Genomic DNA, 27,863 nt, shown 5'->3' with positions numbered 1-27,863 from the left:
CAGGAGAGTGGGGGAGAGGACTCTGTAGTGAAGGTGAGGGTGAGGGTGGGGGGGTTGTGGGCTGGTCAAACCTGTTGAAGAAGTTGTTAAGTTCGTTTGCCTTCTCCACAGTCCCCCCCACTGTGCTTTTCTTGGTGTTGTGGCCTGTGATGGTTTTCACACCATTCCAGACCTCCCTCATATTGTTCCTCTCCAACTTCTGCTCCACCTTCCTCCTGTAGGTGTCCTTTGCTTCCCTCAGGCAGCGTTTCACCTCCCGCTGTGCTGCCTTCATCTCCTCCTTCACTTTGCTCCTGAAAGCCTTCTTCTTCATGTTGAGGACAGCTTTGACTTCCTGTGTTACCCACGGTTTGTTATTAGGATAACACCGTACCGTCTTAGCAGGGGCGACTGTGTCCACACAAAAGTTGAGGTAGTCTGTAAGACAGTGTGTCGCCCCCTCTATGTCCTCACCATGTGGGCTCAGGAGCACATCCCAGTCTGTGGTGTCATAGCAGTCTCTCAGAGCATCCTCCTTTTCTGGGGTCCATCTCCGGATGGAGCGCGTTGTGACAGGCTGCCTTTGGACGAGGGGTGTGTATTGTGGCTGTAGGTAAACCAGGTTGTGGTCTGACTTCCCTAGTGGGGGGAGGGGGGTGGCTCTGTATGCATCTCTCACATTAGCATACAGTAGAGTAGGTCAATTGTCCTGTTGCTCCTTGTGGGACAATTCACAAACTGGTGAAAAGCAGCCAGAGTAGAATCCAGTGTGGCATGGTTAAAGTCTCCAGATATAATAATGAAAGCCTCGGGGTTTTGTGTCTGAAGTCTTGCTGTGACTGTGTGTATTTTCTCACAGGCAGCTGTTGCGTCGGCCCTCGGAGGGATGTAAACACACACACAGATCACATGACTGAACTCCCGAGGTAGATAATATGGCCGCAAGCTAACAGCTAGCAGCTCCAGGTCCGGACGGCATACCGAAACTTTAACGGAGACGTGTCCAGGGTTACAGTATCTGTTGTTAACGTAGACAATGAGTCCCCCACCTCTGCTTTTTCCGCTGGCCTGCGTGTCCCTATCGGCTCTCACAGATGTGAAACCGCATAGGTCTACGTTAGCCTGCGGCGTTAGCTCGGTTAGCCACGTCTCCGTGAAGATAAACAAGCTGCACTCACGGTATAGTCTGTTGTTGTTCAGAGCGCACAGTTCGTCAATCTTATTCTGTAACGAGTTCACGTTGCCCATGATCACTGTCGGGATTGATGGTTTGAATCGCCTCCGGTGATCCGCTCTCCTCGCTCCAGCTTTGCAGCCTCTGTAGCTCCTCTTTAGCTCGGCCGGGATGTTGTGTCGCATGCCGGTCTGTCCCTTTGTTTTTAGTGCCAGCAGCTCCGCTCTCGAATAAATGAAGGAGCTGGTTCCAGAAGTTTTGAAAAGTGCATTATCCATCTTGTATCGCTATATCTAAGAGGTATAAGTAGAGGAAGGTGAAAAAAACTTTGAAAAACCTAGTCTAAAAAAGTTAAAGTTAAGAAAAAAGGTGCGGTGTTGCAGAGCTACTTGGAAAGGCTGCCGTCACTCCAGCGAAATACGGTAACATAAGAATTTAACCATTTCATCTGCTGAAATTCCTACTGTCCATATTTTAAATGTTTCCCCACAAAAGCATATTACCTACTGGCATTCAGAAGAAGGACAGCTGTTTCTGTCAGCTGCATTTTTTTATGTGGTTATGATAAAATGCTACTAACGTCTCCACACTTACAGCTACTTTGTTGCTTGACAGATGATTTGGAGACAGGCTCGAGTGTGTCAGATGTCCTTGTCTGTGAGAACAGAAGAGAGCAACGTAAAGACATGTTGTAACTCTGATGATGATGTATGTGTAGTCTGGTACGGAACACTGATGTGATGGGAATGCTGACCAGTGAGTGAAAAGGGGACATTTGTGCTTGTGCACAGTAACACACCCGATCTTGAAGCAGACTAAGAGTACACGTCCTCAGCGACATTGAAATGCTAAAAGCACTTATAACAATTCTGAGTTTTAAGTCTTGGCATTGGATGGACGGGAAAAAAATTCACATCAGATGAGTGGAAGCTGCATGTAGGAGTCTGGAAGTGGAGGTCAGTGAAGTAGAAGCGGCCCTTGTTATAGAAGGCTTTGTAAATGATGAGCACTGAATGTGCTGTATAACAGGGAGCCCAGTTCTTGAGGACAGAAGAGAAGTAGTCTCTTTTTTTTCTCAGTGAGCAGGTGAGCAGCAGAGGTTGGGATGTACTGGCTGACTGTGTTGTTCCAGTAAGTCTGGGCATAATGAAACCATGTATGAATCAGATAGAAAGCGGTGTAGGAGATGGAAAAAATAAGCCATTTTGATGATTAGATTTCTGTGGTGTTATACTCCATCCTACCACGTAAGGAGACAGAGGTACTACATGTTATCTGGCTTTAGTGCAAAGACGGTGAAGCTCCACCGACACTTGACCTGTGGAAAAAAATTCAAACACTCAGTCATCTACATCCAGAATATTTATCCACCAATGGAGTATAAGAAGGATAAATTTGAGATGGTGTTTTAGGTTTTTCCGTATTCAATGGCACAAATACTCACTATGAAGGACATTTAAAAATAAAAGTAAAAGATTTAGTGAAAAAATAAGTGCAGCCCCTCCATATGATTGGTTGTTTAAGGTTTTTCCTTTAAGTGCTGTCTTCTTATAGCTCTTATTGAAGACACAGGCTAAAGCTCATTGGTCCAGTAAAGCATCTTTAGACTCTTGTTCTTCTCCATGCACATTGAAAGTTAGTGAAGTTTTGCCTTCTTTCCAAGCTCTGTTTCCCTGGTTGCCATAGCAACCCACACCGATCCCTGCTGAAGAGGCTGCAGACATCAAATATACTAAAGCTCCCTACATTACTCATAAAGTCTTCCTGACACCAGTCACACAGACAACAAACAAACCCCTCGTGATGATTTTATGTTATGGTGTTCATGACTGTGTTGGTGATCAAATTAAAAAATTTTTATAATGTAATGCATTACTTTACCAAACTGAGTATTAAATGTTATTACATTTTAACTCACCATGCTCTTATTTGATGGCAGTAGGGGTTTAATATAGCTGGATTTTCCTATATCTCTATCTGTCTGAGTGGTTGACATTTAGAAAGGTAGTGCTTATTAAAATATTCTTCCCATGTCCATGGTTTATGTCGGCTGCTAAAATTAAACTAAACATCGTCACTTGTAAGGTTGCACAAGGAAGGACTGTGAACACTGTGGACAAGGGAAAAAAAACACTGTATAACTGACTGTTAAACTCCTCCCCTAAAAACTATTGCGTGATTATGACAATGGCTGCCAAGGCATTTGGATCGTGGCTTCTTTTATCTTTTATTCCTTTTTCAGGACCAGATGACACAACTCACAACAAAGCATAAAAAAACAAATGAAAAAAAAAATTGTTTACAACCATAGATGTATAAAAAATATACGTATCTGAAAGCCACCAGATGGGTATAGCTGAGGTTGCAACTGAACCTCTGGTCCTATAGAAGTCTATGGGAAAGCAGCTTTCTGTCTTGAATGATGTAAAAACCTTCCTGCTGAATTTATGCTCTCAGCCTCTCCTTTTAGATCATACTGACTAAAAACTGAAATCTCTTTGTAAATCTTGGTCATACCATGTTTCAAAGTAGAGGATTATCAATGGTATGTTAAATGGACTCGTGCTTAAATACCACTTTTCTTCTCCGCTTGAGCACTCAAAGGGCTTCATACAACATATCTCATTCATCAATTGCACTTTTTTTTTTACCTAAATGCTTTTTGTCTAATGTTCACATTAGACAATGTGTTACTGAAGAGCAGCTTGGTGGTTCACGATCTTGCCCAAGGATACCTTGGCAGGCTGGATCAAACCACCAAGTGTCCGATTAGTAGATGACCTGCTCTTCCTCCTCAGCTATAGCCACCGCACTATGATCCTGCATGTCTTTTGACTAAAGAGATGACAATATTTTTTCACACTATCTGTGTTCACAGACACATGCATTGAGTATTAGTATAGACGCTGGTCCAAAACACTAATCTACAGATAAATAACCTTCTGCTTAGAGAAAAATAAAGTATAAAGAGGACTGCATCCTGATAATTTTGATTATTCTAATGCAGGGGTGGCCAACCAGTCAGAGACCAAGAGCCACTTTTTTTTTTACTGTGTTACCGCAAAGAGCCACATCCTACACATGGGCACACATGAACATCACCCATCCTTTCCTCCCTCTCTCTCTCTCTCTCTCTCTCTCTCTCTCTCACACACACACACACACACACACACACACACACACACACACACACACACACACACACACACACACACACATATGATAATGACTCCTACAGTACTAAAACCACAGGCCAGTCATTTTCAACAATTGTGTGCACTGTCTCACACACACAAACTCTCAGTTCAACCAAGTCCACAAACAAAAATATAATAATCTACAATAGCATTTACTTTTACAATGCATGTTGTTTAATGGGACTTCTGGCATTCCTTGCCTTGTATGTTGACCCAAACATTGACAGTATCTTAAGCGCAGCCCGTTTGACATTGGGGTATTTTTCCATTGGCATACTTTTCCAGAACTCAATGGTCCCTTCCCTTAAAGCAGGTTTCAATTGGTCCTCCTCACAAAGATCGATCATCTCCAACTCAGCCGCAGCTTTATCTGTGACTAGCGAGACTTTCAAACAGCCGCACTCTGCATTCAATGGGTCGACGAGGAACGTAATCTGTGGCCTTTTCAATTGTAGATCATGGAACCCGGTCACAAAGCTTTCGTGCAAGTTTTCAATCAGCGTTGCATATCTGGCTCTTTGCTTACTCAGGGCAGCGCTGGTGACTTGCCCGCTTGGCTTTTAGCAGAGTGGGAAAATGCGTTAAATCTCCCTTTTGAATATGTGTCTTGAACAGCTTCAGTTTGTTGACAAACGCAAACACACTTTGCACCAGGTCAGGCAGCATTTTTAACTTACCCTGCAGGGTCAGGTTATGTCTGTCCAAGTGACACAGCATGTCGACCAAAAAGGCCAGATCCATAATCCACTTGAGGTCCGAGAGCACGGGATAGTCCTTGTCCTTCTCTTCCATAAACAGTTTCATGGCATCCAAAAGCTCAAAGAAGTGAGAGAGTACCTGGCCTTTTGACAGCCACCTCGCAGTGCAGCGGCAGGTCACCTGGAAGCCCTTGGTCCAGCTCAGCAATGAGATTCTTGAATTGACTGTGGTTAAGCACATGTGTGCGGATATAGTTGACGATTTCCATCACAGGCTTCATGACGTTATCTAAATTCAATGATTTAGACACGAGTTGCTCCATGTGGATGATGCAGTGGAAATTCCAAAAGTCAGGAATAGTTCGGTCAGCTTTGCACAGCCCCACAAGCCCGTTCACAGATCCCATCATGGCTGGTGCTCCATCCGTGGCTATTGCAGTTCATTTCGTTATGGGCAGATTTGCTTTTTCTAATGCAGCCATCATGGTTTCTTTCACATCTGTGCCACGGGTTCTGTCTTTTAATGGCACAATATCCAGGAGTTCTTTGATCACACAATCGTTTGACACAGACTGTGCAAATATTGCCCACTGAGGCTTGTCTTGTATATCACAACTCTCATCCAATGCGACACTAAAATACTCACATGCTTGAAGGTCAGAGTGCAACTGTGTTTCAATAGCCGTGTTAATGTCCGATATTCTGTGTTCAACAGTGTGGCGGGACAGTTGGACGTCTGATACCATGCGTTTTAATTTGTCGTTTTCAGGAGACAAGATTTCAACAACGTCACTGAGGCATTTTTTAACGAACTCCCCTTCATCGTATGGCTTTTTAGCCCGTGCAATGTTCCAAGCCAGCTGATAGGATGCGAGTGTTAAGGTCTCTGACCGCTTCGTAAATTTTTGGAAAAACTTTATGTGCTGACTTTTCAAAGTGGCCAACTCGTGCTTGCGAAGTTCAGTCCCTTTTGGGTCGATGGTTCTGGTCGATGTTAGCATGGAGTGAGCTGAAGTGGCGCTGAAGATTTGAAGCTTTGAAATGCGCTAATGACGTCTGACATATAAGGCAGAATGGCTTGCCATTGCGTTCAACAAAAAAATATAAACTCTCCCACTCTGTTAAAAACGTCCTGTGTTCATCTTCATATTTTCTTTTTGCTCTGTATTTTTTCCTTGCCATTTTAAGGGCAAACTTGCTCCTACTGGGAAACTTTGCGGTATTTTCATCTCACACACATGGCCATTTAATGAAAATACCGTATTGAACTCAAGCGAAGCGAACGTGCACATTTTAAAACAACAACACAAAAAAACCCCAAAACACAAACTTTGATATGAACATAAGAGCCGCATGAAACCAGGCAAAGAGCCGCATGCGGCTCGAGAGCCGCGGGTTGGCCACCCCTGTTCTAATACATGGCATGACTTTTACCTTGGTCTTTTCACTAGTATGGGGTGGCTGTAGCTCAGGAGGTAGAGCAGGTCACCTACTGATGGTTGATGGTTTGATCCCTGGCTCCTCCAGTCTGCATGCCAAGTATCTTTGGGCAAGATACTAACCCCAAGTTGCTCTCCGATGCATCCATCGGAGAGTGAATGTGATTGGGTGAATGTGGCATGTTGTATACAGTGCTTTGAGTACTCCAGGAGAGTAGAAAAGTGCTATATAAGAATCAGTCCGTTTACCACTATTAAACTGTTTTTAAGCTCTTATTAGTAGAAATCAAAAACATGAAAATCAAATCAAAGTTGAACCTGTTCAATTCAATTCAGTTTTATTTATATAGCGCCAAATCACAACAACAGTCACCTCCAGGCGCCTCATATATACAGAGAAAAACCCAACAATCATATGACCCCCTATGAGCAAGCATTTTGGCGACAGTGGGAAGGAAAAACTCCCTTTTAACAGGAAGAAACCTCCGGCAGAACCAGGCTCAGGGAGCGGCGGGGCCATCTGCTGCGACCGGTTGGGGTGAGAGAAGGAAGACAGGATAAAAGACCTGCTGTGGAAGAGAGACAGAGGTTAATAACAGATATGATTGAATGCAGAGAGGTCTGTTAACACATAGTGAGTGAGAAAGGTGACTGGAAAGGAAAAACTCAATGCATCATGGGAATCCCCGGCAGCCTACGTCTATTGCAGCATAACCAAGGGAGGATTCAGGGTCACCTGGTCCAGCCCTAACTATATGCTTTAGCAAAAAGTTTTAACTGTTCCCAGTTAACACTGGATGACAGGTGGACAAGCCGTCAGTCAGTCACAGCTGATACACCAAACTTGCTCTAGCTCCAGTCTATAAAATGTAAATAAAGTGACAGTTTCTTAAGTCCTTTTTTATTGCTTTTCCAGTGTAAATAAACAGGTTAATAGATTTAAATTCAGCTCCCCAAAAACCTCATTAGTGTGGATGTTTGTGTTCTATAATGACACCCACAACCCACAGTACACAGCACTAACATACCAAAATAGAAGTGCTGGCACACAAAGGAGGGGCAGAGAGACTGGATGAGCTTGTGTGTGATGTTGAGGAGAAGCAGAGCCATTCCCAGTGCTCCCTACCGTCTCGCAGTCTATTCCCTTGACATTATACTCCCAAGATTCAACCATGCTTTATCTAAAAGATGTTGCCTCTTTGAAAGATCAACAGAATAGACCCCTGATGACATCAATAAAAACAGTGCAGCTGTGAAACAGACACAACAACAGCAGGAGGAGGAAAGGAAACTAATTTCTCCGCTGATGTTTGTGCTCCCACAGCGCCTCAGGTGGTCAATCTGTGAGCTCGCTGTTGCTGCACGTAATGTGGGTGTTGTTGGAAAACAATTGGTAAACAGCCACTAATAGATGAGTCTACGACCTCCTTCAACAGAGACAGGGAAGGCAAAAAAGAAAAAGAAAACATGACTAGTGAGAAGCAAGTTTCTTTCCCATTAAGTACGAGGCTATAAAAAAGAAAAATCTGTTGTTTTCTTTATGACGATTTAGGAATTGAGAGGATTTTATTAACAAAATATCTCCTGCAAATGATATCCCACATGCTCTATTGCCGACCACGATGCTGAAATGTCTGATGTATGTCATTAAAATATAGCACAAAGAATACCAATGATTGTGGGCTTCGATATATGAGCCATTTCTGAGTTAAATCTCCATCCCCCTCAGGCTGTGAGCGTCCAGCCTCGGCTCCTCATTTTCAGAGAGGGGAAAAATAACAATGCCGGCTTGCTCCCGCACAAATAAAGTGCATCTGTTTGGCTGCTCATTTCCATGCGGCTGTCTGGGTCGCGGAGAGTCGATGATAGATCTGCTGACTTCCAAATGAGTTTCATGAGACCAAACTTCATTTTGCAATAAACATCTTATGTACAGATGCAGAAGATAATAGTACATATAACGGCCCATGTGCTTTCAAAGCAGCCGAACACAGCGGACGCATTACAAACTCCCTCTGTCCCCTCACTTCTGACAGTCTTTTGTGTACCATGAGCAAATTCACTAGTGCAGATTAAATTATAATCCTGATTCTGCTTTGTAAATATTAATGCAATCAGGTGTGGCGCAAGCGTAGCTGCTCAAGCTCCTTCAGCAGTTGCTGTTGCCCTTAACAAATCCATCCTTGCCTTTGAATATTGAAAGAGAGGAGCGACCAATTGTGCTGGAAGAGAGACACAGAGTGTTTCTGTAAACACGCAAACACTGCAGCGCCGTTGAATTGCCGTCGCCTGCAGAACCATGCTGTCTACTACAGATGGGTTCACTGTCTGTTCAAACTGAACCGGGCTGGCTACACCCCTGCTATAATGGGCCTTATCTGACAGAAGGATTAGTGTTCAGCAGAGCAAAAACACCATTTAGCCATGGTCAGCTGGGAGGGTGCTGGAAACCCCTGTGTGATGCATTGGCTTTGTGATCTCAGCAAATGAAAGGAAACAGGGGAGCTCTGACTTTGCCTCATTACTGCAGCATGCATTTATTAGAATTAAGGAAGAATGGGGTGAATATGAGACACAGTGAAGGCTAAAAAAAACCTGACAGGATGGGAACAGTGGAGTTTAGTCAGTGAGGTTAAATATCTTCTCTTGCTTGTCTGGAGATTAAAATTAAACTGTGAGAAATCTCATAAATCTAGGTTTCCCCTGTTGTGTACTGTGGATTTGACATGAAATTATAAATGTAAAACTTCTAGCCTGTATAAATAGATTTTGAGAATAAGTTTGCATTGTGGATGAGCCTCTAAGATGAATCAGTGGCTTCTCCTTTGTCCCACTTTAAAGGAACGTGAGCCATTTACCAACACATTGGAATAATTTGATGGCATATTTGAAAATGCCACAGTAAGGCTTTAAGTGTTTCAATGCCCTTTTTTAAAAATCTTATCCACAAACTGCTGTGTGGAGAGGAAAATAAAGCTGGAATTTACCTTCTGCTGTGTATCTCGTTGTAATGTGTAACGGTTTCAGGTCTTTGAATGGCACAACAGAAACAGAAGAAGTGTGTATCTTTTATTAAATAGGTGGAAAAAACGGAACAAGACAATGACAGCAAAAGAAAGAAAGCAGGGGTGGAGAGGTCAATAGTTACTGCTGGATAAAGTGATGTAGCTTTGTAAAACTGAAATTACAACCTCGATCTCGACTTCAGTATTGTGAGGGCGCACTCTGCAGGCCCAGCCTTCATTTTGTATTTTAACATTTCTCTTGATTTAGTTACAGTGAGGCAAAATAAATAAAAGCAGATACATTTTATTACATGAAAATTGATAAATGGAGCTCTCTATGAGTTGCTTTACTTCAGCAATTACAAAATGAACCCTGGTGAATCCCGGTTAACCCACAGCATGGTGACTTAGTTCCTCTGTGTGTGTGTTTGTGTGTGTGACAGTGGGAGGCTCCTGAAGATATGATATTAAACTGATGAAAATTAAAGTAAAGACTTTACATGTTTTTAAATAAATATGTATTAAGAATCCCAGTTCTTTTCATTTCCCTACATGTTATGTTCATTTCATCATCCCCCCGTGAATGTATTTAAATGCAAATCTCTGTCTGCGTGTGTTTCACATGCTCCTTTCAACATACGTTGCTTATACATAACCTAACGCTCATCAAAATTTGCATCCATGACAGAACTTTATTCAAGTTACCACTAAATATGCAATGAATAATCAGAAAGAAAGTCCTTGAATATCACAGAGTTACAGCTTAACAAAACACAATTCATTTGGGTAAAACTGAAGATGTTTTTGAGGACCATCAGGACTGCGTTGCAGCAAGTACTGCAAAAGTTTATGTAAAAATTTGCTTTCACTTTAAATGTTTCAGACTGTTAATTATCATTCCTGTATTATATACAAAAATAAATAAAACTGTTACATGTAAGGTAAAGATTCTACAATGTTGTTAAAAAATAATAACATAAATTAAGTATGTATCTCTGTGCCGTACATGAGCAGGCCCGGCAAAAACTCCACGAGGCGGTTTTTTGCCAGTTCTAAAATGCTTGGAAATGAATCTTTATTCTTCAGAACAACCTGAACTATCTTAGGAAAGCTTTCTTATAATGCCTTTAAGTCATTTTCAGGAGTGGTTCTCCATGTCATGAACCAAGGTGGATCTGGCCATAAGCATGGGACATGGAAATAAAAGTTAAGCTGGTTTATTGCAAACATCATTTGAGAGCACTCACTAAAGGTTGAAGAAGGACTTGCTTGGTGTCTTCTCTCAGAAGGGCTACACAGTGGGGGCAGGCAGATTAATCTAAAAGGATTTTTCCTCCTACATGTTTCCTTGATTCTACACAGGTTTCCCAAGGCTCCTGGCATCTGCACAGATGAAAGAAAGGTAGGTCCAGCTTTGCACAAATAGTAAATTTTGATACAGGCCACCGCTACCAATTAGTGGTGCAACAATCTAGCATTGACTGGGGCAAATCTTCAGCCTTAAGAAGGCGATGAGTGATCTGCAAACTACATGCAGGTGAGTAATTAGCCATTGCCTTCAAGCGTGTGGACAGAGAAGGACTCAAGTGGAAAGGAAAAGATAGAGGAGTGGGTTGAACTAGGAGGACCATGGGACAATGACACTCCAGGGTTCTAAAAGGACATTCAAAGTGCTTCTTGTTGACTGCATTTTGTTCCATTTGCCATCAACATTATCCCTCACTGCTTCAATAATGTCAAGATTCTGGCTCGGAGGAGGCCAATCTACAACTGATGTATTTTTCTGTACCTTTACCTGCAGTGTGTTTTGAGTCATTGCCATCCTTAAAAATTAGGTCTCTGCCAATCGGATGTTTTCCAGATGGTTTTGCATGATGGATCAAATTCTGATTGTACTCACTGCAGTTATAATTCCATACGTCTTGACAGGATCCCAAACACTACCGGCTGAATAGTTTTTTCGGTCTGACCCTTCTTCTGTCCTCCACTTGTACATTATGCTCTGTTTTCATAGACACTGCACACAATCCAGAGTATGCCAAGTTTTTCAGCTAATAGTTTTTTGTTTGTTTGTTTGTTTGTTTTTTGTTTTTTTTGGGGGGGGGGGTCACTTTGTTGGTGCAAAAATATTATTTTATGCCTGTCACACTGTGTTATCTTTGGAATCTTTCATATAATCAACTATGAATCTATGAAAAGAAATGGGAACGCATTATGTGTTTTGTGGCAGGCAGCTAGTAACAAAGTGCCTAAAGACATGGTTTAAAATTGGTTCTTTGCTAAATTGCCTGTTATGTGTTGACACAATGCTGGTTCACCCTTTGAGTGGGTACCATTTTTATGCTTGAATGGTAGAGGATTAAAATGAAAATTGGTGAAAAAAGTAGCCAATGTCCAAAGAAAAACTGAAAGACTTTCAGAAAGCCTGGAAAACTATTCCTCAAGACCACTTTAAAAACTCGCAAGAAAGTCTGGATCCTTTGAGGCATTATAAAAAAATGAGGGTAGGCTCAAGACATTTGAACAGCACATTATTTGACAGATAGTGAAAGTCAGATGTTTCCCGAAACATCTGTCCATTGTATTCTTGTAGAAAATATACATTTCAATGCTCCACCTATTTCTAGCACAACATCACTCTGCTAGCCCTCTGGTTACTTTATTAACAAGAGCAAGTCATTTGAATGCATTAATGTTTAATGCTATACACTGCTATAAACCATTACATGTGTTCACAATTTGTTTTAATGTGAAAACAAATCTGCATATATTTACAAACTGACACTGGGGATAGAGTATAAAGTATTAAAAGGAAAAACATCTCCTTCGGTTTATTAAATCCCTGCAGCTCTTCAAAGGTAACAGGACAGATTGATAAATGTGCCACCTCCAACTAGAGGAGTCAGAGAGCAGTGCTGCTACAGATGCCATCCAGTGTCTTTGCCTTGATTAAATCACATGCAAATGATACCAGACTGCAGCTGTTTGTGTGGAAGACACGGGAGCCTCTCAGCGCTGTTGTATTCTACCAGTGAATTTCAACCTGCCCAAGAATGAGGTCCCGGTCACACCTATTGTATGGGAGCGAAGCGTATAAACTACCCCCTTTATTTTATCAGTGTTTCTATGGTAACAATTAACTTCAGACACTGGAAATGAAGACTGACACAGAGATAGATCTCTTTCTATCAGAAGAGTATCTGCCTCAAACAATGGGCTGCACCCCGTAGTTCTGCTCGAACTGATAATTTTGTGTAGCAGCTGGTGTTGCTTTGACCTCAGCACTGGCCTGCTTTGTCTATGGAGAGAACAGCAGCGATTCATCTTCACATGTTGCCCTTTGTCTCTACTCCAGAAGAGGAGCTGCAAAGGCTGAGAACATAAAAAAAGCACTTTCCTTTTCAACGGGAGAACAACTTGTAGCACAGCAGCAACTGAGAAACGCCATGCATTTTTGCTTTCAGGCATAGGAAACTGTCTCTTCCGTTCATGCAGTTACTTTTGTGTAATACATGTGCGATATAAAAATAGATGCAAACACATTGAAATTCACTTTAAAGTTTATTTTTTCCCTTTAGTTCTGATTTAGCAGAATATCAAAAAACTTGTCTTTTATATTATTTTTATTTGCTGACTTACTAGGACTAGATTCTGAATGTAAAGTTCAATGGACAACGCTTAGCTTTCATTTTCAGGTGTCTTTTTTCATTCCAAATAATAGCAATCCCTGAGGGTTAAGACTGCTGCAAACATGTACTAATAAAATAATATATTGTTATATGCATTATGTAAGTACATGTTTGTAAAATAATTCCTTTGTGCAAAACTGGCAGTGTAAATATTTTCTATTGTGTTATAAAATCCTTAATTAATTATCCTTACCACCTCTATCATAGCTGAATGTGCACGGCCCATATCTGACTTTGTTGAGGTTTATGGCTTCTAATGTTTTGACGTGATGAGTGGCAACTCTAGCAGGTTGCTATTGATTTTCAGGCCCTCAAGAATCAATCATCTGCCTCCTGCAGGTACATACTGAGTGAATATAACACTCCTTTTTTTGTTGTCTCCCACAGAGTTCCTGCTTCCCTGAGCTCATCAGCCTCTCAGTGTTATCCATAGTCTTTCAATATCTAAAGAAAACTGTCACACACAATGCATGTCGTGCTCCCTGCACAGCAACATAATTAAATTCCACCTCACACGTTTACATACTGCGTAGTATACTGCAGCAACATATACAAACTCAGTTCTGAAAATGTAATATAGGCTATGCGATATTTAGATAAAATCCATATTTTTATCCATAATATAACATAGAAAACCTATTAAATGTTTTACTATTGCATGAAAAACAATATTGGCTGTTTTTGAATTTGATGGGATTAACACATGAGGACAAGACAGGGCATGAACAATAAGTGGCACTAAAATAAAATATCCTGTGGAACAATTTGCAGCTAATTAGGGACAGGTCAGTGACATGATTGGATTGAATAAGACAATTCTAGAGAGGCAGAGTTTCTACGTAGACTTTAAATTGCCTTATAACCTACTAATTGTGAGGCAATTTTAGAATAATGCTTTTTGGTGAAAAATTTCGAGGACTTTGAATATTTCATCATCTGCAGTACATAATACCATCACAATATTCAGAGAAGGAGTACAAGGAACAAGGCTCAAAGTCGGTATTTGATGCCTGTGCTCTTCGGGCCTTTAGGCAGCGCGGCATTAAAAGCAAGCAGTCTGCTGTGGAAATCTCTGACCAGGAACACTACCAGAAATCACTCTCTGTGAACACAGTTCACTGTGCCATCCACAAATGCAGTTTAAAGCCAGAATGAGTAAACTATCACCACTAGACATCAGTAGATTGCAGTCCACTGAATTCTGTTTCCTCACCACTCCCAATTCAAGTGCATAATAATCCAAGCTCAGGAAAAAACAGTTCAGGCCACCGTTCATCTGTATTGAGTGTAGGCTGTCTGTCTGCTGTTTACAGGGGAATCTATGGTCCCACAAATCTGTCCATCTGCGTACACTTTCCAGTTGGACAGAGGTGGGAGAGGGGTTTGAAGTGAGTTGCTAAAGAATGTAAAGGACATCCTTAACTTTTCTGTTGGTAAGTGTTGTTGTTAGCTGTCATGAGCAAACATTTTCTTTGAAGTAGATGTAATATTGTTCAATATCTTCCATAGTCTATCCAGAACAAAAGAAGATGGTATACGATTCGCCAATAATTGTATTTTCATTAAATTTTGCAAAGCTTTTAAACAAAAACTTTGTATTTTGTGACATTATATTATGATGTGAACATTATTTCTTTGGATGTTGCTCTTAAGTAAGATGCTGTATTTGTGTAGTGAATATTTTTTTTCTGCCCTGGCTGAGTAATTGTTCCTAAGTAACTATCAAAGCCGAATGGAAATGAATACTGACATTCATAACATAAAATCATAAAGGAAGACAAATTCTGTTTTCCCGGTAGGAGATAAAATCATCCCGCTAACCACAGAAGCTTTTCTGGACTTCAACCACTTCAAGCCTGAACAGTATTTACCATTTGAAGTGGCTGATACAAACAATTATGGGAATTGAGACCTTTTTGGTTGTCCCCTTGTCTGACAAAATTTCCCAAAGGTGTTTTACTGTCGCAGTATGGAGTCCTTTCATCACCGTTCCGGTCTGTCCCCCTGGGCTCCGACATCCCTGTGAAACAGCAGCCGTGCTGTTCAGACCATGGATGTGGCTGGATGAAATCAGCAGGGATCTCGCACACATTAATTCCAGTCTGGCCACGACAGAAAAACAACAATGGCGGCCGACACCGAGAGGGGGCTAAAACTGCATGGGTTTGCATGAGAGATCACTACGTGTCCAGTGAGAAAGTGTATGTAAAATGTCCAACCTTTCAGAAAGGCAATGGCAGGGAAAGACGTGGTCTTGCATTATGATTTATATCTAACAGTTTTATTGCATAAGCCTGAAAACAACAAACAGGAGACTTAATAATGATATAAAAACTGTCTAAAAACAGGTTTATTTTTAGGAAAATATGCCATGGCCCCATCCTTCACCCCTGAGTGAAAGTTTTGCACCTCACAAGAGGCCCTACTGTTGCTAATCTGAAAACACTTGAGTAATTGCATTCAGACTCACATATGTCATTTTTTTAGGAATCATTGGCAAACTATCTGTTTAGAAAGGAATAAATGTTGGAATAATTTCAAGAGAAAGATTTCACAGGCATCCCACAGTCTCCTTATAAAGAAGCAAAAGCTAATTTTATACAACATATATTTGAGCTCGTTTTCCAAAATGTTTCCAACAGGAAGAAATAAAATCTCTAAAAAAAAGCGCTTTAAAGCAGCAGTTTCCACACAACAACACAATCAGAGCAGAATTACTTTGGCTATCTGCATTTTACTTCTCACGCTGAGCTTCGAGGCTGGTTGTAAACAACAGAGGTTATCAGGTACCTGTGCCTGGAGAGCAGAACGTCCCTCTCAATAGCTCAAGGCAGAGGTGCCTGACACAATGCAGCAGATGGTGCAGGTGCAGCACTTTACCTCTCAGAACAAGAGCAAAAAAAACACACTCGGACTGGAAGTCCATATGGGTGAGGACATGAGCTTGTGAATTTAATCAGTTGCAGCAGCTTATGACAAATGCCACCTCCATTAAAAAAGAGGCTTCATTCCCAGGTGAATGTGAGACACTTCATCATGGTTTACTCTAAGATGGATGAATCAGAGCAGAAAAATGAATTGCATGATACCGTGGAATGTACACACATTATTCACAGTGGTCTCCATGTAGGCCTATAATTTACATGCAAGAGTACAAACCCCCTGATAGGATCAGAAAGTTCCAAGTAAAACTTATAGCGCCCTGAAGCTGTTGTAAAGCCATTTTCTCACAATTCACTAATATGAACATATGTAGCCCTCACCGAATACGTAAAGGGATCTTGCATTCCTATTTATTCTTTATTGTTTATTATGAGTGGGCGGTGATCAAATGCAGCAAAGTGTCACATGGGTTTGGCCTTGCCAGGAACCGAGGAGCTTGTGTTGTCTTCAAAGCTGTTTGGATGGAAACACAAATCCTTCTAGCCTGTGCTGCGTTTGCAGGACTTTTCCAAGACCAGGCTGATTTTTTTTGTTTTGTTTTAATGCACTTTATATTTTCATCACTGCAAAAAGCTGATTATCAGTGTGTTCATGCATTGCTGATTTATATAGCATTCACATCATCATGGTATTTCTTTAGATCCATGTACAAAAGAGGATTAGGGCCACAAAAAAGTTATGATAAAGTGCAGTGTTTTTTACATTTTTCATCACTGCAAAAAGCTGATTCTACTGTTTTCATGCATAGTTCACTGCCCACTGTCTGTCAGTAGGAGAGTGTAAAGCATGCTGCACAATCTCTATCACATGCTTGCATTCCTCCAACAAAACCATCAGGGTACTTGTAACATCTACGATTTCCAACTTCACATTTGTTCTCACTGTTGTTGGCACCTTGTCAGGGTGCTATTCACATTCACATGTGACTAATGCGTTACAATTAACGTTACCAACATCATCTCTTGTGAGCGACCAGTAAAAATAACATGAGCTGACACTGAAGTTCTCTTTTCAAAGGAAACTTTACACACAACAAGTAAAAGGAACTGACATCGAACTGCTATGATCAAATCACTGCCTCTGTCAAATATGATTTCTTTAACACAACTTTGTAGCTAACCAAAGATTTTTTGGGGCATTCTTGATTCAGGAGCTCTTGGCAAACAAACAGTTCATTCGATCCAGGTTGATGTATTGGTAATTCTGCTCTCATTTACAAGACAATTAGAAGTCTGCAAAGTAATCATCACTCCATTTGCAGAGCAGGACATGCTTGAAGAAATTACTGACAAACAGCATTGCAGGAAAATGAAATTCCACACAGGCGAGGATTTAAAGGGGAGTTCCCCTGAAGGGTGGCCTGCATGCAATGCCCTTGGCAGTTAACTGTGTATTAATGACTTACAAGGAGACAGCGCTGTTTTTTGCTGCTGTCCCTGGCTAGTCTATTGGCTCTGATTACTGTTCTGCCTTGCTGAACTATATTTAAACTCCATCAAGAAGCACATGGGTTTTTACAAAAAACAATATTTGTCCTCTAGTAAGGAGATTCAGCTCTCAAAAGGGGAAATAAGATCATAAGTCAAGGCAACAGAAACATCCCAAAGCACAGCTGTGCAATGTACTGTTAATACTGCAGTGTATCTCTGTATGTAGATGTTATACTTCAGCAGAAACTGCTGCTTCAACATGAAATTCAGTAACTTCATTAGTGAAGTCCACTCCTCTGAGGGGCAATGCATTGATTACAATTAATTAATATTGATTGGAATGAATCTTGCAAAAAAAAGCCTAATGTATCAGAGCTTAGATGATGTCCTGTGAAGAGACAGTGAGCAGTGAGTATACTAGGATCTACCTGGGTCCAAGTGACAGAAACGTCTTCATCATAAGGTGAATGTACAGCTTTGTGCTTCATTTTTTTGGCCATCCAGACAGGCACTACATTATTGAAAGACTTAAAAATATGACAGGAAATGCATCTTTTTGGATGGATGGATGGATGGATGGATGGATGGATGGATGGATGGATGGATGGATGGATGGGTGGATGGGTGGATGGAAGGAAACCTTGTCTGTGATGCCCAACATGGAAACAACAGAAAAACGCAAGTAAGTATAATCCTGACTTTAAGACTGAGGCTATTTTCACCACCTTTAGATTGTTTGCTCTGGTCCAAATTTGTTAAGGATACTGCAATATTGTAGATTTTCCCCCTTTGGTTAGGTTCTTTATTTTTCCACACTGAAAAGACCAAAGTAAACCAGTATGAATCTCTACTAACCACAAAAGTTCAGCCTGCTACTTAACTTGTGAGAAAGCTCTGCTACATACAAAATGAATAATAGTGGGCAGTTCATTTTCCTAGGTGGCCACATTATACGTTATAGATAAGATTATTATGAGATACAACACATATTTACCATTTCTTCAGATGTGGGTGCATCCAGCAATAACTTTGCACAATTTTACATAGCAACAGCACATAGTAAAGTTGCTGCATCCATGGCAACATCTGCTTCCTTCAGGTTTACAAAAGTGCAGACTTAACATGACATTTCACTAAAATAATTTGTTGTGCTTTCCTCTTAAGAATTGCAATTATTGAGAACCATCACAAGCCATCCTTTATTGTAATTACCACAATTACTTGAAAAGGTCTCAGTTTTTTTTTTATTTGTGATTGCAACGTGCTTCAGTAAACGTCTCTTTATGTACAAAAATATCAGCTTGTAGGAAGTGTCACATGCAAGGTTGCTGATTGTTAAGCTGTAATACTTTACTCTGCCACTATAAAATTGCCTAGTGTTGTTTATTGTTCACTCTTTTTCCCCTGCTTCTCAGTTCTTCTTCATTTCCTTTTAATATTGATTATTGATATTTTACAGTTTGTAAAACATCTCATAACTTGGTTTTAAAAAGTGCTGCTACAGTGAAGTTTCTTGTTCTTATTGAACACTTTATTCTGCTGGGTATTGTGGAAATGTATGAGGAGAGGTAACAACAAATAAAAAGTAATCGCAATAGTAACAGCAATGCTGTGGCTGGGAATTTTTCCACTATATTAGAAGGTTAGAGCATTAAGTGGACCCACATGAATCTCATTCCTGCCCTAAAACTTAATTCAACTGCAAAATCCATCCCTGAGTAAAAGCTGCTTCCCTCAAAACAATGTATGTATTTATTTCACCAAGCAAACACACCCTTGAGGACGTCCGCAGTTATCAATGTAAATATATCCTTTTTTTTTACCCTCAGAGCCAACATGGCAGAATTAAAGGTTCAGTCAGGGGACGCAATGGTGTATGGCCAGCCATTACTTATGCTCTGGTAATTTGATTATGCTGGCTCTGGGCAGCATGTTGTGCCATGCTCCTGGGGCTGGGAAATATCAAATTAATAATTGCAATTGACAGGCAGTCCATATGTCAGTGTGTCGAGTTAGGTGGTTGGGCTGACGGTGTACTTGCATCACTTCTGTTCCCCCTATGCTCCGACATCTGTGCAGCCAACAACCAGCAGGCCTGGCACAAGGAAACTGCTGGGGAATGTGTTTCTTTCTCAAACTAAATATATAGTATATAGTATATATCTATATCCATATGAGTAATACACACTGGACTTTTCTCACACTTTTTCCACTTGAAAGGAAACTAGCTTCAACTTAAACAAAACAGCTGCACTTAATCCCACAGAACAGCAAGTGAAACGCAATCCTGGGAATAATTAGGCGTCCGGGTTCATCAGCTATAATGTATATATGGTACATGAGATTAGGAATGTGTGCATTAATTGATCAAAACGTAGAATTGTTCATTGATTTTGTATTCAAAATAGTGAGATATGTTTGATCTCTAAATTGCAGGAAATGAAACTAAGCAAGTGAAGCTTATTGACTGAAGATCAAGACAATAAATGCTTTCTAATGCAACCTGCTGATTGCTTCACCTTCTGTGCTCCTATCCATTAACTCATTTTTTTCTTTTCTTCACTTGATCTTCGATAAGGTCTGGAGATGCTATTCAAACTGCACGGATTAGGGACAGGGTCGTATTTGTGACAGACTTCCAATGGGGCTACACAACAGATCCCTTCTACTGCTGCCTGGTCTCAACATAACCTAAACTCTAGTTTATTAGCATCTATGATGCAATGGATTTGACTTAAAATGAAAGTTTTTGTATCATATTCTTTCTTCATGATGTTTACAGTAGTCTTGAAAGACATAACCATTGGAATTATTGTTTCTCTCATGAATTTTAGCTAATTAAAATAAATGCTTAACCCTCTCAGGCTCAAATTAAGTTTTTGTTGCTAATGCACAAAAAAATACCTGCAGTGGTACTTCTGAGTAAAAAAAACCTCATAAAATATGTATGTGGGGTAATCAGGTTGTTAGTTTTTAACTGTTGCAAATCTGCAACGCCTGCCTTGAGAGGGTTAAACCTAAAAATTCTAAAATATTATTATTACTTATTTATTTATTTACTTATAATAATAATAATTATTATTATGATAATATTTTCATCAATATTCAATTTTTTATTATTTGTTTTTTTTTTACTTTATAACAGAATAATTTCCATGCTTGCTGAAATTCCTTGTATAGCTACAATTTTAATTAGTTTATGAACACATGAGCATCAGGTGCAGCTGCTGCCTTTTTTGTTTTTGTTAAAACCTCAAAAAATACATAAATAACTAGTCACTGTTTTATTCCTCTTAGGACTACTTTCAGAGTAGCTGCTAATTTTAGATGCCTTCCTCTCTGCGCACCACTCATACACCTGTGAACACATCAACGTTTACAGAAAGCGTTTACAGAGAGTTGACTTTGGTGTCAAACTGACCTATTTCTTGTTTGGAGGACAGCTGCTTGTGCTCAGAGCTGAGTCATCAAATACAACCTAGCCGTTCAGAATTTAAAACTTTGAAGCCTCCGAGCCTAAAGGCAGAACGTCACACCAGGTGTCCATTCTTTTTTTCAGCATGCACCGGAGGGCACATTGGAGACAATCCAGCTTTCATTGCAATTATAAGAGAACAATAAAGGATTTAAATGAAGCAGCCGACAAATCCATCCATCCGTCTGTCTGTAAACCAAAGTGCTGCATTTGCATTGTAAAATGGACTACAATGAAACTATTAGTGACAGAAAGTTTAAGTTGTTTCATCAGTGGCTGATTTATCTGTTGTCATTAATTTTAAGTGCCTGTGACCTTTTTTCTAAAATGCCAGTCAATACAGACGAGTCTGATGTTGTGAAAGGTTGAAAAGAGGAAGAACCACAGACAATGAGCACTGAGACAAGATCAGCACTTCAGCAGATCCTTGAACCGTAAACAGATGTTTAATGTAATGAGGAGATGCTCAATAAATATGTCAATGTTAAGAACTACAGGACACTAACAACTAAAATATCGCTTCATTCGAAGTTACTCTGTCACTTAACATTGGAGAAAAAAAGCTAAAATAACAACAAATGTTCCACTCCTGCCCTGCTTATAGCTTAGACAACCAAGGAGGTCCAGCCAGCCAGTAAAATGTTGGATTTTTCCACTTGCTGAAAGAATTTTACTTTGTATTTAAAGACTCTGAGAATGCTCAAAACCATACATTTCTATTGTTAAGCAAACAAGTAAATACGTAAGTAAATACTAGCTGTCAAATGCTGTCAAGTACGTCTTGTACCACAACCAGTTAAATAAATAAATAACTTTAATAACTTACATTTCTAAAACAATAAAAAGACTAACTAGTTTCATGCTAGTTAAATTAGCAAATTCCTCCAATGACAAAGCAACAGCTGGAATTGATAAAGTTCACATTTTGAAGTGATGCATCCTAAACCAGAAAATTTGGCAAGTTTTCCAGCATACACAAAATTCTATTTAATCACGAAATACAATCAAAAAAACACATCGATTTGGGTGAACACCTTAAACTAATCCAATTTGATGCTTCTGTCATGAAGTAATCATATCACAGAAAAAGGAGAATTTTTGTGCTGCTAAGACAAAATATCTATAAATAAATAAAAACCCAGCCTGACATAAGACATTGTGCATCGCTGCCCAACCTACTCAGAAACTACACAATAACACACACGGCAGTGGAAGAAAGGAGTGGGGGAAAGTAAATGCCAAGAGGTGGTAGTAGGTCTTTTTACTTGATTTGAGTATAGGCAACAGCGATTCCTCATGATGTGTCAGTCAGTGCCTGAGAGTTGCCCCACTGTTTAAATAAGCTTCCTGATTTCAGAACCCGCAACTCACTAAACTAATTTATGGTTTGCTAAAAGGCACTCAACAATGTGTAATTGTAAACTGGAAAAAAAAATGAAGAATGAAAACTATCATGGAAATAAATCGCACTTTTGGTAATTGGTAATAATTTTGACAGCTCACAGGCACGAACCACACCAAATGAAAGCTCTTGTCCGATTTCAACTGGGGATAAAACTCTATCAGTGTTGATTACAACGGCATTTAAGTAAGGATGAAGTCACTCGTGTTCATCGTGTGTCAGAGCTTAAATATTCCAAGTTACGTAAAATAAAAGTCAAATGTCAAGACTGTCGCTGTCAATTTTGTTTCAGCTTTGTTAATGCAGCCATTATTTTCATTTGTGTGACATTACAAGAAACATATCCTGAAATCATTTATAATATGGTTTTAACATTTAAATTTAAGTTATGAGGCCTCGTTATTGATCCTTACAGCGAAGTTGTGCTGCATGAAACTTTGTTTTACCAGCGTAAACTACAAGAACGATGTAAAATAACTGCGATGTATAAAGGTTTTACAGTATAATACTGTCTCCTGTTTGGTTGCTTTGTCTGGAATTTTATTATTCTCTTTATTATTTATTATTCAATATCTTCACATACAGTATATTATAGTAAAATATAGGTGCATGTACCCTGGATTAATTTTCCTTGTGTCACACTGTTACGAAAAATCTGATATATTTACATTTTAACAAACGCCCTGGTTGTTTGTCACAGAACTGAAATAACAACAACACCATTATTAAAGTTATGAGATTTGAAACATTAATTTTGCAGCAAAGAACTATTTGCATAGTGCAAAATATAGTGAAGAAATGGTGTCCTTAGCAGAGAAATGAGAGCCATTCCTCTTTAATGCTGTAAATCCAACCTTTTCAGTTTCATGTTTTGATCGCTGATACAGCGATGCATGCGATGCATTCCATGTTCATAAAGAGACTGTGAGTGGAGTCCAAAGTACTCAGCTGGTGGTCAACTAAGAAAACTATTTTAAATAAAATATTTCATGTTATACACTCTATAAAGGTTTATACTTGTAAATAGATAGGAAAGATTTTATCTAATGATATTAGACACTCATACCTTTTTTTCTATGTCTAAACAGAGTTGTATGTTACAGGCAGTATAAAGTAAAAGTCAACTGGATCACATGTCGAAGGTGTGAATGAGGTTACCATGGTGACAAGTGTGTCATGTGAGTATTTTAACCATGTTTTTGCTTTGAAAGTAAATGAACAGCTGTCATTAGAGGAGTGAAAAGTGGGTAAAGTTGTGGCAGAATTAAAAAATAACAAAGGGAGAATGTATTATGCACTGTGCTAACCTTGTTCTACGCTTCTCAAATAAAATCTAAGAAACTGAGGAGTGCTTTAAAATATTGCTTTTCCTGCCCACTGCCACTACTGTTGTGTTGTGTTATGCATTCAGTGTTACAGAAGAAACTGGTCAGATGACACTTAATGAACGTGAGAGCAACGCTGCATAATTTAACACTTCCCTCAATATTGTTTTGACGCATTGCTGCGATCGCTTTCATTCTGACAGCCGCAACACTGGCACGTTAATTATTCAAGGATCTAAACACGGCTCAGATCAATAATTAACCAGAGAAACTGAGAAGAATCACTAAAAGCACACTAGACTCAAGTCCTAATGCATTTACAGCCGCTTTCAATTCTAAACGAGTGGGATTTTCTACATGTTGTCGATACACTTTCTACACTGTGTTGAGTCAAAGAAAGGAAATTTGAGCCAGGTGGTTGTGTGTGCCTATGCTTGTCAGACACAGCGCTGTGTTAGCTTTACCGTACTGGCAAAACACAATCAGTGAGTAATTTGCTCAAAGAGAATGCGCCTGCCAGCTGCTGACTCTTTTGTGTTTTCTGGATGCACATGGTTCCTATAAGTGTGAAAGATATTTAATACAGATAACACACAATTGGTACAACGACAGCATGATTCTGAAAAGGCACCTGTGCGTATCAGTCGAACTCCCAGTTGTGCAGCTGTGTGTCTTACTTATCTGTGCAAATATGAGGTTGATGACTGTAGAAATAATTCACCCACCACATAAACAGAATGTAGACATCAAGGGGTTGGGATGTCTGCTTTCGTGGTGTTTGTTTACCAGGGAGGGGATAAACAGGAGGTAACTCCTTCTCTGACACGGTACACCTACTACCATCAAATCTGCTAATAACTCAACAGGCTTATCATTATCACATGCTGAAGTAGTTTTCTGAAGCACACACTGGTGTAAAAGGTGACTGTACGCTGCTTATGTTTAAGGTTGCATAATTTGAACCAGTTAAACACTATTGTTGGATTGTGATACCAGATTTCTAAGAGCTTTGTGTCTATATTTTCCATATTTTAAATAAATAAATAAATAAAACAATTTTTGCATCAAACATGTCAGCACAGTTTCCTTCACAGCTCTCTTTGCTCTCAAAATATGTCAGCCCCGTTGACTGATGCAGATCCACTCTGCAGCTATCAGTAACAAATATGCCACCCTGCTTATACCTTTGAAAGAAGCGTTTGTGGGCTTGTCTGTGCAATGCTGAAAATCCCAGAACACAGTGAGGAGATGCATCACGCACCCATGGGATTTTAAAAGTGCATCTAAGTTTTCCTGGGCCCATATGAAAGACAGACAGTGTGAGAAAGCAATGCAGACTGAGACAAGAATTAACTTTAAAGCCATATTAAGATGTTTTAGAAGTGTGGAAAGGATTTTTTCCATGGAAGATCAGTAGGTTTCCCAGCATATGTACAAGAGCTTCATATTATGTTTATTTTCCAAGTTGCAGTTCCTGTAGAGTACACTGGGTTGGTTGTTTGGTTCTTTTTAATCTGGCTCCATTGTAATGGTTAAAATCTAAAGCATGATTTTTCTTTTTCTATGGCAAGATGTGTGAATATCAGTATCACGGGGTCAGCTGTGACAGAGGATAGAACTGGTACCGTGGATATTTGAGCTTTTTCTGTTAATTCGCTGGAAAAAACATTAAAAAAAAGTATTACTTGTTATGAGGGATGGCAGGTCGAAGCGAGTTATAGCATATGCAAGGTCTCCTTTTTTCTACATTTTAAAACCAGGCTCATTCATCCTGAAAGAATAGATTCAGTTTTTAACATTAAACGTGAAATTCAACATTCAAAGAATTAAAGCTATGACAATGATTTTGCAATTAGGCCCGGACGCAAGAAGTGAAAACTGTAATTTTTTAATGTGTTATATTACAAAAAAGCTTTTTCATATTTGGTTGGCTGGACACAGAATGACTCACGGGTGATTTTAGGCATAAGACACTTTATAAAACCCCTCTGTGCTCTTTTTTCTCTCACTTTATCTGACAGTTATAGAGATTGTGTATATTCAGATTTTTTAATTTTAAATTTTGTCTATGAGCCATTTCATATAGTTGTGTTACTATGTGCAAAATCAGATTTCTTTGAACCACCTAGGTAGGCTGTTGTTCATTTAATTAATTTTACTAATAACATGTTATCAGCACAACCTGACATGATACATTAAATCTGCATTTGCACAGCAGAACCTAGACGCCGACTAATACCAACTGTGAAATATTTTGTTTTTTAATATAACGTAGCATGACAGCAAGCTGTTCCTTCTTGTAATGATGCTCTAGCTTCATCTGAGAGGCACATGACTTACTGACTGACTGCTAACACTTTGCACTGCAGTCTTTGATGCAATTGTGCAATTGTGTTTGGGAAATTTTGGCCACTAATCTGGCAGAGGATAGCATGTTCTGTCCGAGAGCAACCATTGTACCCCCAACCTCCTGCTGGGCAGCTGAAAATTACACCGAGGCACAACAGTCACAAAATGAAACTACACTGTGAGGAAAGTTGCCCTTTTAGTACAAAGACAGTGACATGTGTAAGCAGCGTTGATTTCATATACGAGCTGGGAGTGACAGAGTTGCCTCAGTATTGTCTGGTGCATCAGGCAGTGATGAAAAAGAAAACCTTGTGCATATCTCTGAGACAGCACTGGCTTCGACAACCTTGGAGTGAGAGTGGGCTGGAACGCTACAATGCTTTTGGAGCCAAACCAGCACTTTTGACTGACATTGCATTATGCTTCCTGTTTTCAGTCTATTTCTCAGTCCGACCTGATGTAGCTGTCTGTCTAAAACCTATGAATAGAATGAGACCATAATAAACTCTCACACACATTAGACAGGAGCTAAGTGCTGTGCTTACTAAGCTTGTTCCTTTTTTACCTTATATCTCCGGGGCAGTAACTCTATACCCCCTCTTATCTTATCACAGGGTTGCATTCAGAAAAGCAGCACACCACAGAGGTCACCTTGGTGCTATGCCAGATGGAAGCACTCATCCAGAGAGGCCTGTCATGACGTCGGCACGTTTGGTATTATTTTTTACAAAGAGACAGTTTGAATAGCCGTTCAACTGGCTGCCATACATTTTCACAAATGAGGTCTGAAAATGCTTTAACTGTTAGATTATCTACAGGATCAATCAATAATCATTATGAGTTTTTTTTTTTTTATCTGTTACCTTGCCTTTGTACTTTTTAAGGTTTTGCTAAGTTTGCTGAGCACTGAATGTCACTGTGTTTCATTTCCAACATCCTTATTTTCCATTGCTGTTGACTTCTTTGTTCAATAGAAATTTGCCAAAATATAATACAGTGGAATACAATAGCCATTTATTGTCATTGTACATATTCAACAAAAATTAGGAGTGCTCCATGCCAACTGTGCAGGAGAAAAGATGAAATATATATAAATAGTAAAGAGATCAGGAATGGATAGCAAAAAGAAGAGAATTATACAGTCTAGAGGAATATATATATGGAGAGGAAAGTGTTTGGAACCAGTGGACAAAGACTTGGTCTGAGTCTAAAGTCCGTGTGTGAGTGGCCTGAATGATGAGGGTTACTCAGACCATGACTCAGATTGGTGAGGTGAGTGGGCGGAGGTGGGTTGTGGGGGATAGTGTTTGTTGGCAGTCTGAGTGGCCCAGGGGAAGAAGCTGTTTGTGTGTCTGGAGGTGTGGGGCCTGATTGTCCTGAGGGCAGCGGGTCAAACAGGTGGGCGGGGTGCAAGTGGTCACCTGTGATGGCCCTGGTTTTTTGAGACAGGAGGATCTGACGATGGCCTCCGGGGGTGGCAGAGGGCAACCAATGAATTTTTGGGTAGTGTTAATTACCCTCTATGCAGCCTTCCTGTTCTCAGTAGTGGCCCCTTCAGTACCAAACACCCAGACAGTAGGAGAGCATGCTCTCCACTGAGGAGCGGCAGAAGCCCAGCGGTAGCTTCTGACCCAGTTTATTCTTCCTCAGGACACGGAGGAAGTGCAGCTGCTGCTGGGCCTTCTTTACCAGGGCGTTGGTGTTGTGGTTCCAGGTGACGACAGCAGGTGAGCCCAACCACGGTGGTGTCATCAGCAT

General features: G+C 40.1%; 1 pseudogene; it reads right to left on the bottom strand.

The window, feature by feature from the left end:
- Positions 1-690: 690 nt before the first annotated feature.
- On the bottom strand, positions 691-27,863 carry LOC147318811 (uncharacterized; annotated as a pseudogene).

The sequence above is a fragment of the Aulonocara sp. 'chitande type north' Nkhata Bay genome, linkage group LG11 (genome assembly GCF_057382095.1).
Source record: "Aulonocara sp. 'chitande type north' Nkhata Bay isolate Kocher_YH1m ecotype deep benthic linkage group LG11, A_spYH_male_GT1.1, whole genome shotgun sequence".
Classification (NCBI taxonomy): Eukaryota; Metazoa; Chordata; class Actinopteri; order Cichliformes; family Cichlidae; genus Aulonocara; species Aulonocara sp. 'chitande type north' Nkhata Bay.
The sequence above is the reverse complement of the archived record's forward strand: the minus strand, read 5'-3'. Positions and strand labels throughout refer to the sequence as shown.